Genomic DNA, 16,643 nt, shown 5'->3' with positions numbered 1-16,643 from the left:
TACATAAAGATTCAAAGATACCAACAAAGGACAGCTTCTGTTTTTGAAATCATCTTTCCATTTAGTAGAACACGAGCTCTATTCTTTGTATTTTGCCTAGGGAATGAGCAATGTCCTGGTTCAGATGGCAAGGCATCCGCGCGCAGGAGACTGGGGTTTGATCCCTGGGTCGGGAAGATCCCGCCGGAGAAGGAAATGGCAACCCACTCCCAGTATCCTCGCCTGGGAAATGCCACGGACAGAGGAGCCTGATGGGCCGCAGTCCATGGGTTGTATTAAAGTTGGGCTCAACCCAGCAACTACGAACACAAGTATTTCCAAAGACCACACTCAAGTGTGTGTGTGTGTGTGTGTGTGTGTGTGTGTGTATCTCCTCTGCCGCCTTGGAGTCTGTCTCGAATCTTCATGTATTTCTGCCTCTGTATCTCCTGACAGCCAGCCGCCCTGCTCGCCTGGCCCCGCCTCCCCCAGGCGCCTGGCTCTGGCTGAGGAGCTTGCGCAGGCCAGCTGTCTCCCTTGGCGTGGGTGCGCGAGTGTCTGTGTGTCTGTCTGTGTGCCTGCCTGTGGCCTGCCTGCTCTCTCAGGAAGGTCGAGGGCTTGGCGTGGGGCAAAGGGGGCTTCGTAGTGCGAAGGGGAGGGGCTGAGGCGCCCGGTCGACCGCGCCCCTGGCTTCTGGTGGGTTTGGGCACCGGACAGGTGCCGGGCGTTGGGCGCTGCTCGCTGCGCCTAGGCCCGCAGGAGGTTCAGAGGCCCCTGGGCCGCGGGGGTTGGGAGGCGGCGGGCGCCAAGACCGACACCTCCGGGCCGCGCGGGCCTGAGCAGCGAATGGGGATCGGGGAGGCCCGCCAGCGAGCGCGCCGGGTCTGGAGGGCTGCGGGTGGAGGGCGCCGAGACCTCCGCACCTCAGCCCAGTCCCCAGGCCCCGCGCACGCACGCACGCACGCACGCACGCCGCCTCCCGGTCAATGGGGGTCCTGAAGCCCTCGGGCCCGGCCCGCCAGGCGCTTGCTGGTCTGGTGTTGGCGGTGTTCGGGGCGGGCCGGCGCCAGCAGGTTGGAGTCCGGTCGCGGTCGCGCGGCTCAGCAGCACGCCCCGCGACGAGAGGTGCGCCCGCTGGGTCCGACCTGCAGGGCAGAGCGAAAGGGAGGCGGCGCAAGGCTCTTAGGGCGCCCGAGCCAACCGCCACCGCCTCAGGCCCTATCAGCCTGAAGGCGCCCGATCTCGCCTGATCTCGAAGCTAAGCAGGGTCGGGCCTGGTTAGTATCTTGATGGGAGACCACCTGGGAATCCCGGTGCTCGAGGCTTTTTGCCTACCAGAAGAGGTCCTTAGCCCCGCCGCGCGTCCCCGATTCTGATCCCCCCTGCAGCCCCAGCCCCTCTCCGGGCCGCGGGAGCGGGTGGCCGGGCCCCACTCCCGACTCCCGCTGCAGACCTGGGTTGCCTCCACGCGCCCGCGAGCCCCTCCGCATTCGCATTCGCTTCCAGGACACCCGACGACCGGCAGTCCTGCCTCCACCTGGGGCTCCTTTGGCTTGCCTCAGGCAATCCCGGGCTTGCACCGACTCCAGCCAGAGCCCCCGCCCCGCCCCACCCCCTGCCTCGCAGGCGATCACAAGATGCGCTGCAGGCGCTTCACGCGCGAGATAGATGTGCCCAAACGGGCATCTATCTTGTTCACTTATACCGTGGGTGGATCTCTGCCTGGGAGTCGGGCTGCTGGACCATAGGCTACTTCCACTTTTAGTTCCTTCGGGAACCTCCATATTCTTTTTCCATACCGCCTCCCCACGCCCATTCCTACTCACCGTGGAGGAGAGTTCCTTTGCTCCACATCTTCCCAGCATTGGTTATTGACAGACATCGCAGTGAGGCCCAGTCGGACTCATGTGAAGTGGTCCTCCTGAGTTTGGAGTTGAGCCTCCCAATCATTAGTGACGTGGAGCAAGATGACCTTTTGAAAATGCAGATGCAATGCTGTCACCTCCTGCTCCAACGGCTCTCGATTTTCCCAGCATATTGAAGATACGACCACTTCCCTTCAGGCTTGCTCTCACGCTTCTTCTCTGATGTCTTTTGCCTGGAATGCCCTCTGCACTCTTTTGGCTTCCATCCCATAGGGCATTTTTCGTTTCTTGAATGTCCTAAGTTTCCTGGTCACATAGCCTTCCAAGATGCTATTTTCCTGCCTGAAATTCTTCCTGCATCTCAACCCTGGTTTACCTAGGTTCAACCTATGGACCTCAACGAAATGGTGCCTGGAAAGCCTTCCCTGACACCCAGGTTTTGTGGTGAGGGAAGAGGCCCTCTATAGGTTCTCAAAGGATCTGCCTGTGATGTATCATTAGAGTCGCCTCAGTGAAAGCAGGAACTCTGTGTCTTCTTCTCCCGCCTTCTATTCCCTGAAACTTATTACACGCCTCCTAGCTCATCGAGGTGCTCAGTATTTACTTAGTGTGTGAAAGACAGAAAAGCTCTTGGAAGCCTCAAGGGGTCACTTGGCTCGCACTTTGATCTCTTTGTATATTTGGCGATTCAATTCTTTTCCTTTCCTGGGTTGATGTGTACACTATATTCGAGGCACAATCTAAGGCATGAAGACATATCCATACATAGAGGTTCTTGCTTTCAAGGAACTCGCACAGCAGATTTCTACAAGTTAGGGCTTTTCAAATGCTCTAGAAGAATGTGAACGTTCAGTATGCTCCATTTTCATTTCAAAGAAAGATCGTTTGACTTCCATAGCAAAGGTGGAGACCTTCCAACGTTGAGTCCAATACTTATACCTTGACCATTTCAGGCAAGTCTTGTGGTTCCTTCTGGAGGTGTGTGGCTCTTGCAGAAATGTGAAGATCTTCCATCGTCCTCAGACTTTGGTGTCATTTGCAATCATCCAGAAAGCTTCCAGGTCTAGGTTCCAGACCACCACCACACACAGTCAGTAGCCAACGGAGGGATTCCAGGAATACGATTCTTCACCGGGCATTACTGTTGATATTGTTGCTGCACACTCAATGCAGTGGGCAGGGCCTGGATTGTCCACTGGGTCTCATGTGGAATGGAAAGAAGGGCTCCCCCCCTCCCCCCCCCCGCCCACACACACACACCCCCCACCCCCACTGTTGACAGCCTTGTGACGAGAAACGGTCCCCGAAACAAGAATCAGACAAACCAGAGAAGCCCAGATGATAGTCCTGAGATGAAGGAACTAAGCAGCTGGTTGCGATGGCACCAAGGGGAAAGGTTGCTCTTTTGTCTGCCCTCTACTCCTTTCTTCCTGGACGCCTTAGGGTTTTGTCATGAGATTTGAAATAAAGTGCACAAAAGTCATATGTGTTGAATCAAGATTTTGCATTTAACCATCTCTCAAAAAGGAAGAGAGCTTCACCTGCACATGTTTCTTTCAAAACCACAATTGCTTTTCAACTCTGGGGTTTCTCTCTGCCTTGTTCAGTTAGCCTTAACAGTAAAAATCAACGAAAAACTACATAAAGATTCAAAGATACCAACAAAGGACAGCTTCTGTTTTTGAAATCATCTTTCCATTTAGTAGAACACGAGCTCTATTCTTTGTATTTTGCCTAGGAATGAGCAATGTCCTGGTTCAGATGGCAAGGCATCCGCACAGCAGGAGACTGGGGTTTGATCCCTGGGTCGGGAAGATCCCGCCGAGAAGGAAATGGCAACCCACTCCCAGTATCCTCGCCTGGGAAATGCCACGGACAGAGGAGCCTGATGGGCCGCAGTCCATGGGTTGTATTAAAGTTGGGCTCAACCCAGCAACTACGAACACAAGTATTTCAAAGACCACACTCAAGTGTGTGTGTGTGTGTGTGTGTGTGTGTGTGTCTCCTCTGCCGCCTTGGAGTCTGTCTCGAATCTTCATGTATTTCTGCCTCTGTATCTCCTGACAGCCAGCCGCCTGCCTGCTCTGGCCCCGCCTCCCCCAGGCGCCTGGCTCTGGCTGAGGAGCTTGCGCAGGCCAGCTGTCTCCCTGGGCGGGGTGCGGCGTCTGTCTGTGTGTCTGTCTGTGTGCCTGCCTGTGGCCGCCTGCTCTCTCAGGAAGGTCGAGGGCTTGGCGGGGGCAAAGGGGGGCTTCGGGTAGTGCGGCGGGAGGGGCTGAGGCGCCCGCCGACCGCGCCCCTGGCTTCTGGTGGGTTTGGGCACCGGACAGGTGCCGGGCGTTGGGCGCCAAGCTCGCTGCGCCTAGGCCCGCAGGAGGTTCAGAGGCCCCTGGGCCGCGGGGGTTGGGAGGCGGCGGGCGCCAAGACCGACACCTCCGGGCCGCGCGGGCCTGAGCAGCGAATGGGATCGGGGAGGCCTGCCAGCGAGCGCGCCGGGTCTGGAGGGCCGCGGGTGGGAGGGCGCCGAGACCTCCGCACCCTCAGCCCAGTCCCCAGGCCCCGCGACGCACGCACGCACGCACGCACGCCTCCCGGTCAATGGGGGTCCTGAAGCCCTCGGGCCCCGGCCCGCCAGGCGCTTGCTGGTCTGGTGTTGGCGGTGTTCGGGGCGGGCCGGCGCCAGCAGGTTGGAGTCCGGTCGCGGGTCGTGGCGGCTCATACAGCACAGCACGCCCGCGACGAGGTGCGCCCGCTGGGTCCGACCTGCAGGGCAGAGCGAAAGGGAGGCGGCGCGCAGGCTCTTAGGGCGCCCCGAGCCAACCGCCACCGCCTCAGGCCCTATCAGCCTGAAGGCGCCCGATCTCGCCTGATCTCGGAAGCTAAGCAGGGTCGGGCCTGGTTAGTATCTTGATGGGAGACCACCTGGGAATCCCGGTGCTCGAGGCTTTTTGCCTACCAGAAGAGGTCCTTAGCCCCGCCGCCGGCCCCCGATTCTGATCCCCCCGCAGCCCCAGCCCCTCCCGGGCCGCGGGGAGCGGGTGGCCGGGCCCCGACTCCCGACTCCCGCTGCAGACCTGGGTTGCCTCCGCGCCCCGCGAGCCCCTCCGATTCGCAGATTCGGCTTCCAGGACACCCGACGACCGGCAGTCCTGCCTCCACCTGGGGCTCCTTTGGCTTGCCTCAGGCAATCCCGGGCTTGCACCGACTCCAGCCAGAGCCCCCCCCCGCCCCCCACCCCCTGCCTCGCAGGCGATCACAAGATGCGCAGGGCGCTGCCACGCGCAGAGATAGATGTGCCCAAACGGGCATCTATCTTGTTCACTTATACCGTGGGTGGATCTCTGCCTGGGAGTCGGGCTGCTGGACCATAGGCTACTTCCACTTTTAGTTCCTTCGAAACTCCATATTCTTTTTCCATACCGCCTCCCCACGCCCATTCCTACTCACCGTGGAGGAGAGTTCCTTTGCTCCACATCTTCCCAGCATTGGTTATTGACAGACATCGCAGTGAGGCCCAGTCGGACTCATGTGAAGTGGTCCTCCCTGAGTTTGGAGTTGAGCCTCCCAATCATTAGTGACGTGGAGCAAGATGACCTTTTGAAATGCAGATGCAATGCTGTCACCTCCTGCTCCAACGGCTCTCGTATTTTCCCCCAGCATATTGAAGATACGACCACTTCCCTCAGGCTTGCTCTCACGCTCTTCTCTGATGTCTTTTGCCTGAATGCCCTCTGCACTCTTTGGCTTCCATCCCATAGGGCATTTTTCGTTTCTTGAATGTCCTAAGTTTCTGGTCACATAGCCTTCCAAGATGCTATTTTCCCTGCCTGAAATTCTTCCTGCATCTCAACCCTGGTTTACCTAGGTTCAACCTATGGACCTCAACGAAATGGTGCCTCTGGAAAGCCTTCCTGACACCCAGGTTTTGTGGTGAGGGAAGAGGCCCTCTATAGGTTCTCAAAGGATCTGCCTGTGATGTATCATTAGAGTCGCCCAGTGAAAGCAGGAACTCTGTGTCTTCTTCTCTCCGCCTTCTATTCCTGAAACTTATTACACGCCTCCTAGCTCATCGAGGTGCTCAGTATTTACTTAGTGTGTGAAAGACAGAAAAGCTCTTGGAAGCCTCAAGGGGTCACTTGGCTCGGCACTTTGATCTCTTTGTATATTTGGCGATTCAATTCTTTCCTTTCCTGGGTTGATGTGTACACTATATTCGAGGCACAATCTAAGGCATGAAGACATATCCATACATAGAGGTTCTTGCTTTCAAGGAACTCGCATAGCAGATTTCTACAAGTTAGGGCTTTTCAAATGCTCTAGAAGAATGTGAACGTTCAGTATGCTCCATTTTCATTTCAAAGAAAGATCGTTTGACTTCCATAGCAAAGGTGGAGACCTTCCAACGTTGAGTCCAATACTTATACCTTGACCATTTCAGGCAAGTCTTGTGGTTCCTTCTGGAGGTGTGTGGCTCTTGCAGAAATGTGAAGATCTTCCATCGTCCTCAGACTTTGGTGTCATTTGCAATCATCCAGAAAGCTTCCAGGTCTAGGTTCCAGACCACCACCACACACAGTCAGTAGCCAACGGAGTGGATTCCAGGAATACGATTCTTCACCGGGCATTACTGCTGATATTGTTGCTGCACACTCAATGCAGTGGGCAGGGCCTGGATTGTCCACTGGGTCTCATGTGGAATGGAAAGAAGGGCTCCCCCCCCCCACACACACACACACCCCCCACCCCCACTGTTGACAGCCTTGTGACGAGAAACGGTCCCCGAAACAAGAATCAGACAAACCAGAGAAGCCCAGATGATAGTCCTTGAGATGAAGGAACTAAGCAGCTGGTTGCGATGGCACCAAGGGGAAAGGTTGCTTTTTTGTCTGCCCTCTACTCCTTTCTTCCTGGACGCCTTAGGGTTTTGTCATGGAGATTTGAAATAAAGTGCACAAAAGTCATATGTGTTGAATCAAGATTTTGCATTTAACCATCTCTCAAAAAGGAAGAGAGCTTCACCTGCACATGTTTCTTTCAAAACCATCAATTGCTTTTCAACTCTGGGGTTTCTCTCTTGCCTTGTTCAGTTAGCCTTAACAGTAAAAAAATCAACGAAAAACTACATAAAGATTCAAAGATACCAACAAAGGACAGCTTCTGTTTTTGAAATCATCTTTCCATTTAGTAGAACACGAGCTCTATTCTTTGTATTTTGCCTAGGAATGAGCAATGTCCTGGTTCAGATGGCAAGGCATCCGCAGGGAGACTGGGGTTTGATCCTGGGTCGGGAAGATCCCGCCGAGAAGGAAATGGCAACCCACTCCCAGTATCCTCGCCTGGGAAATGCCACGGACAGAGGAGCCTGATGGGCCGCAGTCCATGGGTTGTATTAAAGTTGGGCTCAACCCAGCAACTACGAACACAAGTATTTCAAAGACCACACTCAAGTGTGTGTGTGTGTGTGTGTGTGTGTGTGTGTGTGTATCTCCTCTGCCGCCTTGGAGTCTGTCTCGAATCTTCATGTATTTCTGCCTCTGTATCTCCTGACAGCCAGCCGCCTGCCTGCCTGGCTGGCCCCGCCTCCCCCAGGCGCCTGGCTCTGGCTGAGGAGCTTGCGCAGGCCAGCTGTCTCCCTGGCGTGGGTGCGCGCGAGTGTCTGTGTGTCTGTCTGTGTGCCTGCCTGTGGCCTGCCTGCTCTCTCAGGAAGGTCGAGGGCTTGGCGGGGGCAAAGGGGGCTTCGTAGTGCGGCGGGAGGGGCTGAGGCGCCCGCCGACCGCGCCCCTGGCTTCTGGTGGGTTTGGGCACCGGACAGGTGCCGGGCGTTGGGCGCCAAGCTCGCTGCGCCTAGGCCCGCAGGAGGTTCAGAGGCCCCTGGGCCGCGGGGGGTTGGGAGGCGGCGGGCGCCAAGACCGACACCTCCGGGCCGCGGGGCCTGAGCAGCGAATGGGATCGGGGAGGCCCCGCCAGCGAGCGCCGCCGGGTCTGGAGGGCCGCGGTGGGAGGGCGCCGAGACCTCCGCACCTCAGCCCAGTCCCCAGGCCCCCGCGCAAGACGCACGCACGCACGCACGCCTCCCGGTCAATGGGGGTCCTGAAGCCCCGGGCCCCGGCCCGCCAGGCGCTTGCTGGTCTGGTGTTGGCGGTGTTCGGGGCGGGCCGGCCGCCGCCAGCAGGTTGGAGTCCGGTCGCGGGTCGTGGCGGCTCATACAGCACGCCTCGCGACGAGAGGTGCGCCCGCTGGGTCCGACCTGCAGGGCAGAGCGAAAGGGGAGGCGGCGCAAGGCTCTTAGGGCGCCCCGAGCCAACCGCCACCGCCTCAGGCCCTATCAGCCTGAAGGCGCCCGATCTCGCCTGATCTCGAAGCTAAGCAGGGTCGGGCCTGGTTAGTATCTTGGATGGGAGACCACCTGGGAATCCCGGTGCTCGAGGCTTTTTGCCTACCAGAAGAGGTCCTTAGCCCCGCCCGCCCCCCGATTCTGATCCCCCCGCAGCCCCAGCCCCTCCCGGGCCGGGGGAGCGGGTGGCCGGGCCCCCGACTCCCGACTCCCGCTGCAGACCTGGGTTGCCTCTCCGCCCCGAGCCCCTCCGCATTCGCATTCGGCTTCCAGGACACCCGACGACCGGCAGTCCTGCCTCCACCTGGGGCTCCTTTGGCTTGCCTCAGGCAATCCCGGGCTTGCACCGACTCCAGCCAGAGCCCCCGCCCCGCCCCACCCCCCTGCCTCGCAGGCGATCACAAGATGCGCTGCAGGCGCGCGCTTCACGCCAAGATAGATGTGCCCAAACGGGCATCTATCTTGTTCACTTATACCGTGGGTGGATCTCTGCCTGGGAGTCGGGCTGCTGGACCATAGGCTACTTCCACTTTTAGTTCCTTCGGGAACCTCCATATTCTTTTTTCCATACCGCCTCCCCACGCCCATTCCTACTCACCGTGGAGGAGAGTTCCTTTGCTCCACATCTTCCAGCATTGGTTATTGACAGACATCGCAGTGAGGCCCAGTCGGACTCATGTGAAGTGGTCCTCCTGAGTTTGGAGTTGAGCCTCCAATCATTAGTGACGTGGAGCAAGATGACCTTTTGAAATGCAGATGCAATGCTGTCACCTCCTGCTCCAACGGCTCTCGTATTTTCCCAGCATATTGAAGATACGACCACTTCCCTTCAGGCTTGCTCTCACGCTCTTCTCTGATGTCTTTTGCCTGGAATGCCCTCTGCACTTTTGGCTTCCATCCCATAGGGCATTTTTCGCTTCTTGAATGTCCTAAGTTTCTGGTCACATAGCCTTCCAAGATGCTATTTTCCCTGCCTGAAATTCTTCCTGCATCTCAACCCTGGTTTACCTAGGTTCAACCTATGGACCTCAACGAAATGGTGCCTCTGGAAAGCCTTCCTGACACCCAGGTTTTGTGGTGAGGGAAGAGGCCCTCTATAGGTTCTCAAAGGATCTGCCTGTGATGTATCATTAGAGTCGCCTCAGTGAAAGCAGGAACTCTGTGTCTTCTTCTCTCCGCCTTCTATTCCTGAAACTTATTACACGCCTCCTAGCTCATCGAGGTGCTCAGTATTTACTTAGTGTGTGAAAGACAGAAAAGCTCTTGAAGCCTCAAGGGGTCACTTGGCTCGCACTTTTGATCTCTTTGTATATTTGGCGATTCAATTCTTTCCTTTCCTGGGTTGATGTGTACACTATATTCGAGGCACAATCTAAGGCATGAAGACATATCCATACATAGAGGTTCTTGCTTTCAAGGAACTCGTACAGCAGATTTCTACAAGTTAGGGCTTTTCAAATGCTCTAGAAGAATGTGAACGTTCAGTATGCTCCATTTTCATTTCAAAGAAAGATGGTTTGACTTCCATAGCAAAGGTGGAGACCTTCCAACGTTGAGGCCAATACTTATACCTTGACCATTTCAGGCAAGTCTTGTGGTTCCTTCTGGAGGTGTGTGGCTCTTGCAGAAATGTGAAGATCTTCCATCGTCCTCAGACTTTGGTGTCATTTGCAGTCATCCAGAAAGCTTCCAGGTCTAGGTTCCAGACCACCACCACACACAGTCAGTAGCCAACGGAGGGATTCCAGGAATACGATTCTTCACCGGGCATTACTGCTGATATTGTTGCTGCACACTCAATGCAGTGGGCAGGGCCTGGATTGTCCACTGGGTCTCATGTGGAATGGAAAGAAGGGCTCCCCCCCCCCACACACACACACACCCCACCCCCACTGTTGACAGCCTTGTGACTAGAAACGGTCCCCGAAACAAGAATCAGACAAACCAGAGAAGCCCAGATGATAGTCCTTGAGATGAAGGAACTAAGCAGCTGGTTGCGATGGCACCAAGGGGAAAGGTTGCTCTTTTGTCTGCCCTCTACTCCTTTCTTCCTGGACGCCTTAGGGTTTTGTCATGAGATTTGAAATAAAGTGCACAAAAGTCATATGTGTTGAATCAAGATTTTGCATTTAACCATCTCTCAAAAAGGAAGAGAGCTTCACCTGCACATGTTTCTTTCAAAACCACAATTGCTTTTCAACTCTGGGGTTTCTTTCTTGCCTTGTTCAGTTAGCCTTAACAGTAAAAAATCAACGAAAACTACATAAAGATTCAAAGATACCAACAAAGGACAGCTTCTGTTTTTGAAATCATCTTTCCATTTAGTAGAACACGAGCTCTATTCTTTGTATTTTGCCTAGGAATGAGCAATGTCCTGGTTCAGATGGCAAGGCATCCGCGCACAGAGGAGACTGGGGTTTGATCCCTGGGTCGGGAAGATCCCGCCGAGAAGGAAATGGCAACCCACTCCCAGTATCCTCGCCTGGGAAATGCCACGGACAGAGGAGCCTGATGGGCCGCAGTCCATGGGTTGTATTAAAGTTGGGCTCAACCCAGCAACTACGAACACAAGTATTTCCAAAGACCACACTCAAGTGTGTGTGTGTGTGTGTGTGTGTGTGTGTGTGTGTGTGTATCTCCTCTGCCGCCTTGGAGTCTGTCTCGAATCTTCATGTATTTCTGCCTCTGTATCTCCTGACAGCCAGCCGCCTGCCTCGCCTGGCCCCGCCTCTCCCAGGCGCCTGGCTCTGGCTGAGGAGCTTGCGAGGCCAGCTGTCTCCCTTGGCGGGGTGCGCGGTGAGTGTCTGTGTGTCTGTCTGTGTGCCTGCCTGTGGCCTGCCTGCTCTCTCAGGAAGGTCGAGGGCTTGGCGTGGGGCAAAGGGGGCTTCGTAGTGCGGCGGGGAGGGGCTGAGGCGCCCGGCCGACCGCGCCCCCCTGGCTTCTGGTGGGTTTGGGCACCGGACAGGTGCCGGGCGTTGGGCGCTGCTTCGCTGCGCCTAGGCCCGCAGGAGGTTCAGAGGCCCCTGGGCCGCGGGGGTTGGGAGGCGGCGGGCGCCAAGACCGACACCTCCGGGCCGCGGGGCCTGAGCAGCGAATGGGATCGGGGAGGCCCGCCCAGCGAGCGCGGCCGGTCTGGAGGGGCCGCGGTGGGAGGGCGCCGAGACCTCCGCACTCAGCCCAGTCCCCAGGCCCCGCGCGACGCACGCACGCACGCGCGCACGCCGCCCCCCGGTCAATGGGGGTCCTGAAGCCCTCGGCCCCGGGCCCGCCAGGCGCTTGCTGGTCTGGTGTTGGCGGTGTTCGGGGCGGGCCGGGCGCCAGCAGGTTGGAGTCCGCCGCGGTCGTGGCGGCTCATACAGCACGCCTCGCGACGAGGGTGCGCCCGCTGGCCCGACCTGCAGGGCAGAGCGAAAGGGAGGCGGCGCGCAAGGCTCTTAGGGCGCCCCGAGCCAACCGCCACCGCCTCAGGCCCTATCAGCCTGAAGGCGCCCGATCTCGCCTGATCTCGGAAGCTAAGCAGGGTCGGGCCTGGTTAGTATCTTGATGGGAGACCACCTGGGAATCCCGGTGCTCGAGGCTTTTTGCCTACCAGAAGAGGTCCTTAGCCCCGCCGCGGCCCCGATTCTGGATCCCCCCGCAGCCCCAGCCCCTCCCGGGCCGCTGGGGGGAGCGGGTGGCCGGGCCCCGACTCCCGACTCCCGCTGCAGACCTGGGTTGCCTCCGCGCCCGCGAGCCCCTCCCGATTCGCATTCGGCTTCCAGGACACCCGACGACCGGCAGTCCTGCCTCCACCTGGGGCTCCTTTGGCTTGCCTCAGGCAATCCCGGGCTTGCACCGACTCCAGCCAGAGCCCCCGCCCCGCCCCACCCCCTGCCTCGCAGGCGATCACAAGATGCGCTGCAGGCGCGCTTCACGCCAAGAGATAGATGTGCCCAAACGGGCATCTATCTTGTTCACTTATACCGTGGGTGGATCTCTGCCTGGGAGTCGGGCTGCTGGACCATAGGCTACTTCCACTTTTAGTTCCTTCGGGAACCTCCATATTCTTTTCCATACCGCCTCCCCACGCCGCCCATCCTACTCACCGTGGAGGAGAGTTCCTTTGCTCCACATCTTCCCAGCATTGGTTATTGACAGACATCGCAGTGAGGCCCAGTCGGACTCATGTGAAGTGGTCCTCCCTGAGTTTGGAGTTGAGCCTCCAATCATTAGTGACGTGGAGCAAGATGACCTTTTGAAATGCAGATGCAATGCTGTCACCTCCTGCTCCAACGGCTCTCGTATTTTCCCAGCATATTGAAGATACGACCACTTCCTTCAGGCTTGCTCCTCACGCTCTTCTCTGATGTCTTTTGCCTGGAATGCCCTCTGCACTCTTTTGGCTTCCATCCCATAGGGCATTTTTCGTTTCTTGAATGTCCTAAGTTTCTGGTCACATAGCCTTCCAAGATGCTATTTTCCTGCCTGAAATTCTTCCTGCATCTCAACCCTGGTTTACCTAGGTTCAACCTATGGACCTCAACGAAATGGTGCTCTGGAAAGCCTTCCTGACACCCAGGTTTTGTGGTGAGGGAAGAGGCCCTCTATAGGTTCTCAAAGGATCTGCCTGTGATGTATCATTAGAGTCGCCTCAGTGAAAGCAGGAACTCTGTGTCTTCTTCTCTCCGCCTTCTATTCCTGAAACTTATTACACGCCTCCTAGCTCATCGAGGTGCTCAGTATTTACTTAGTGTGTGAAAGACAGAAAAGCTCTTGGAAGCCTCAAGGGGTCACTTGGCTCGGCACTTTTGATCTCTTTGTATATTTGGCGATTCAATTCTTTCCTTTCCTGGGTTGATGTGTACACTATATTCGAGGCACAATCTAAGGCATGAAGACATATCCATACATAGAGGTTCTTGCTTTCAAGGAACTCGTACAGCAGATTTCTACAAGTTAGGGCTTTTCAAATGCTCTAGAAGAATGTGAACGTTCAGTATGCTCCATTTTCATTTCAAAGAAAGATCGTTTGACTTCCATAGCAAAGGTGGAGACCTTCCAACGTTGAGTCCAATACTTATACCTTGACCATTTCAGGCAAGTCTTGTGGTTCCTTCTGGAGGTGTGTGGCTCTTGCAGAAATGTGAAGATCTTCCATCGTCCTCAGACTTTGGTGTCATTTGCAATCATCCAGAAAGCTTCCAGGTCTAGGTTCCAGACCACCACCACACACAGTCAGTAGCCAACGGAGTGGATTCCAGGAATACGATTCTTCACCGGGCATTACTGCTGATATTGTTGCTGCACACTCAATGCAGTGGGCAGGGCCTGGATTGTCCACTGGGTCTCATGTGGAATGGAAAGAAGGGCCTCCCCCCCCTGCACACACACACACACCCCCACCCCCACTGTTGACAGCCTTGACGAGAAACGGTCCCCAAACAAGAATCAGACAAACCAGAGAAGCCCAGATGATAGTCCTGAGATGAAGGAACTAAGCAGCTGGTTGCGATGGCACCAAGGGGAAAGGTTGCTCTTTTGTCTGCCCTCTACTCCTTTCTTCCTGGACGCCTTAGGGTTTTGTCATGGAGATTTGAAATAAAGTGCACAAAAGTCATATGTGTTGAATCAAGATTTTGCATTTAACCATCTCTCAAAAAGGAAGAGAGCTTCACCTGCACATGTTTCTTTCAAAACCACAATTGCTTTTCAACTCTGGGGTTTCTCTCTGCCTTGTTCAGTTAGCCTTAACAGTAAAAATCAACGAAAAACTACATAAAGATTCAAAGATACCAACAAAGGACAGCTTCTGTTTTTGAAATCATCTTTCCATTTAGTAGAACACGAGCTCTATTCTTTGTATTTTGCCTAGGAATGAGCAATGTCCTGGTTCAGATGGCAAGGCATCCGCGCAGCAGGAGACTGGGGTTTGATCCCTGGGTCGGGAAGATCCCGCCGAGAAGGAAATGGCAACCCACTCCCAGTATCCTCGCCTGGGAAATGCCACGGACAGAGGAGCCTGATGGGCCGCAGTCCATGGGTTGTATTAAAGTTGGGCTCAACCCAGCAACTACGAACACAAGTATTTCAAAGACCACACTCAAGTGTGTGTGTGTGTGTGTGTGTGTGTGTGTGTATCTCCTCTGCCGCCTTGGAGTCTGTCTCGAATCTTCATGTATTTCTGCCTCTGTATCTCCTGACAGCCAGCCGCCGCCTGCTCGCCTGGCCCCGCCTCCCCCAGGCGCCTGGCTCTGGCTGAGGAGCTTGGCGAGGCCAGCTGTCTCCCCTTGGCGGGGGTGCGCAGCGAGTGTCTGTGTGTCTGTCTGTGTGCCTGCCTGTGGCCTGCCTGCCTGCTCTCAGGAAGGTCGAGGGCTTGGCGTGGGGCAAAGGGGGGCTTCGGTAGTGCGAAGGGGAGGGGCTGAGGCGCCCGGCCGACCGCGCCCCCCTGCTTCTGGTGGGTTTGGGCACCGGACAGGTGCCGGGCAAGTTGGGCGCTGCTCGCTGCGCCAGGCCCGCAGGAGGTTCAGAGGCCCCTGGGCCGCGGGGGTTGGGAGGCGGCGGGCGCCAAGACCGACACCTCCGGGCCGCGGCGGGCCTGAGCAGCGAATGGGATCGGGGGAGGCCCCGCCAGCGAGCGCGGCCGGTCTGGAGGGCCGCGGGTGGGAGGGCGCCGAGACCTCCGCACCTCAGCCCAGTCCCCAGGCCCCGCGCGCACGCACGCACGCACGCACGCGCACGCCTCCCGGTCAATGGGGGTCCTGAAGCCCTCGGCCCCCGGGCCCGCCAGGCGCTTGCTGGTCTGGTGTTGGCGGTGTTCGGGGCGGGCCGGCGCCAGCAGGTTGGAGTCCGCCGCGGGTCGTGGCGGCTCATACAGCACGCCTCGCGACGAGAGGTGCGCCCGCTGCTGGCCCGACCTGCAGGGCAGAGCGAAAGGGAGGCGGCGCGCAAGGCTCTTAGGGCGCCCCGAGCCAACCGCCACCGCCTCAGGCCCTATCAGCCTGAAGGCGCCCGATCTCGCCTGATCTCGAAGCTAAGCAGGGTCGGGCCTGGTTAGTATCTTGGATGGGAGACCACCTGGGAATCCCGGTGCTCGAGGCTTTTTGCCTACCAGAAGAGGTCCTTAGCCCCGCCGCGCCCCCGATTCTGATCCCCCCGCAGCCCCAGCCCCTCCCGGGCCAGCTGGGAGCGGGTGGCCGGGCCCCGACTCCCGACTCCCGCTGCAGACCTGGGTTGCCTCCGCGCCCGCCCGAGCCCCTCCGCTCCCAGATTCGCAGATTCGGGCTCAGGGACACCCGACGACCGGGCAGTCCTGCCTCCACCTGGGGCTCCTTTGGCTTGCCTCAGGCAATCCCGGGCTTGCACCGACTCCAGCCAGAGCCCCGCCCCGCCCCACCCCTGCCTCGCAGGCGATCACAAGATGCGCAGGCAGGCGCGCGCGCCACGCCAGATAGATGTGCCCAAACGGGCATCTATCTTGTTCACTTATACCGTGGGTGGATCTCTGCCTGGGAGTCGGGCTGCTGGACCATAGGCTACTTCCACTTTTAGTTCCTTCGAACCTCCATATTCTTTTTCCATACCGCCTCCCACGCCCATTCCTACTCACCGTGGAGGAGAGTTCCTTTGCTCCACATCTTCCCAGCATTGGTTATTGACAGACATCGCAGTGAGGCCCAGTCGGACTCATGTGAAGTGGTCCTCCTGGAGTTTGGAGTTGAGCCTCCAATCATTAGTGACGTGGAGCAAGATGACCTTTTGAAATGCAGATGCAATGCTGTCACCTCCTGCTCCAACGGCTCTCGATTTTCCCAGCATATTGAAGATACGACCACTTCCCTTCAGGCTTGCTCTCACGCTCTTCTCTGATGTCTTTTGCCTGAATGCCCTCTGCACTCTTTGGCTTCCATCCCATAGGGCATTTTTCGTTTCTTGAATGTCCTAAGTTTCTGGTCACATAGCCTTCCAAGATGCTATTTTCCTGCCTGAAATTCTTCCTGCATCTCAACCCTGGTTTACCTAGGTTCAACCTATGGACTCAACGAAATGGTGCTCTGGAAAGCCTTCCTGACACCCAGGTTTTGTGGTGAGGGAAGAGGCCCCTATAGGTTCTCAAAGGATCTGCCTGTGATGTATCATTAGAGTCGCCCCAGTGAAAGCAGGAACTCTGTGTCTTCTTCTCTCCGCCTTCTATTCCTGAAACTTATTACACGCCTCCTAGCTCATCGAGGTGCTCAGTATTTACTTAGTGTGTGAAAACAGAAAAGCTCTTGAAGCCTCAAGGGGTCACTTGGCTGCACTTTGATCTCTTTGTATATTTGGCGATTCAATTCTTTCCTTTCCTGGGTTGATGTGTACACTATATTCGAGGCACAATCTAAGGCATGAAGACATATCCATACATAGAGGTTCTTGCTTTCAAGGAACTCGTATAGCAGATTTCTACAAGTTAGGGCTTTCAAATGCTCTAGAAGAATGTGAACGTTCAGTAT

General features: G+C 56.7%; 5 pseudogenes; all 5 read left to right on the top strand.

Annotated features, from left to right (window-relative positions):
* The first annotated feature begins 1,187 nt into the window (after window positions 1-1,187).
* On the top strand, window positions 1,188-1,304 carry LOC138986748 (5S ribosomal RNA; annotated as a pseudogene).
* Window positions 1,305-4,669: 3,365 nt separating this feature from the next.
* On the top strand, window positions 4,670-4,787 carry LOC138986747 (5S ribosomal RNA; annotated as a pseudogene).
* Window positions 4,788-8,153: 3,366 nt separating this feature from the next.
* Window positions 8,154-8,271, top strand: LOC138986750 (5S ribosomal RNA; annotated as a pseudogene).
* Window positions 8,272-11,636: 3,365 nt separating this feature from the next.
* On the top strand, window positions 11,637-11,754 carry LOC138986746 (5S ribosomal RNA; annotated as a pseudogene).
* A 3,380-nt stretch (window positions 11,755-15,134) lies between these two features.
* Window positions 15,135-15,252, top strand: LOC138986749 (5S ribosomal RNA; annotated as a pseudogene).
* Window positions 15,253-16,643: the final 1,391 nt, after the last annotated feature.

This window comes from Bos mutus, unplaced genomic scaffold (genome assembly GCF_027580195.1).
Source record: "Bos mutus isolate GX-2022 unplaced genomic scaffold, NWIPB_WYAK_1.1 CTG1135, whole genome shotgun sequence".
NCBI classification, from domain to species: Eukaryota; Metazoa; Chordata; class Mammalia; order Artiodactyla; family Bovidae; genus Bos; species Bos mutus.
Note: the sequence above shows the minus strand (reverse complement) of the source record. Positions and strands in the feature narration are given on the sequence as shown.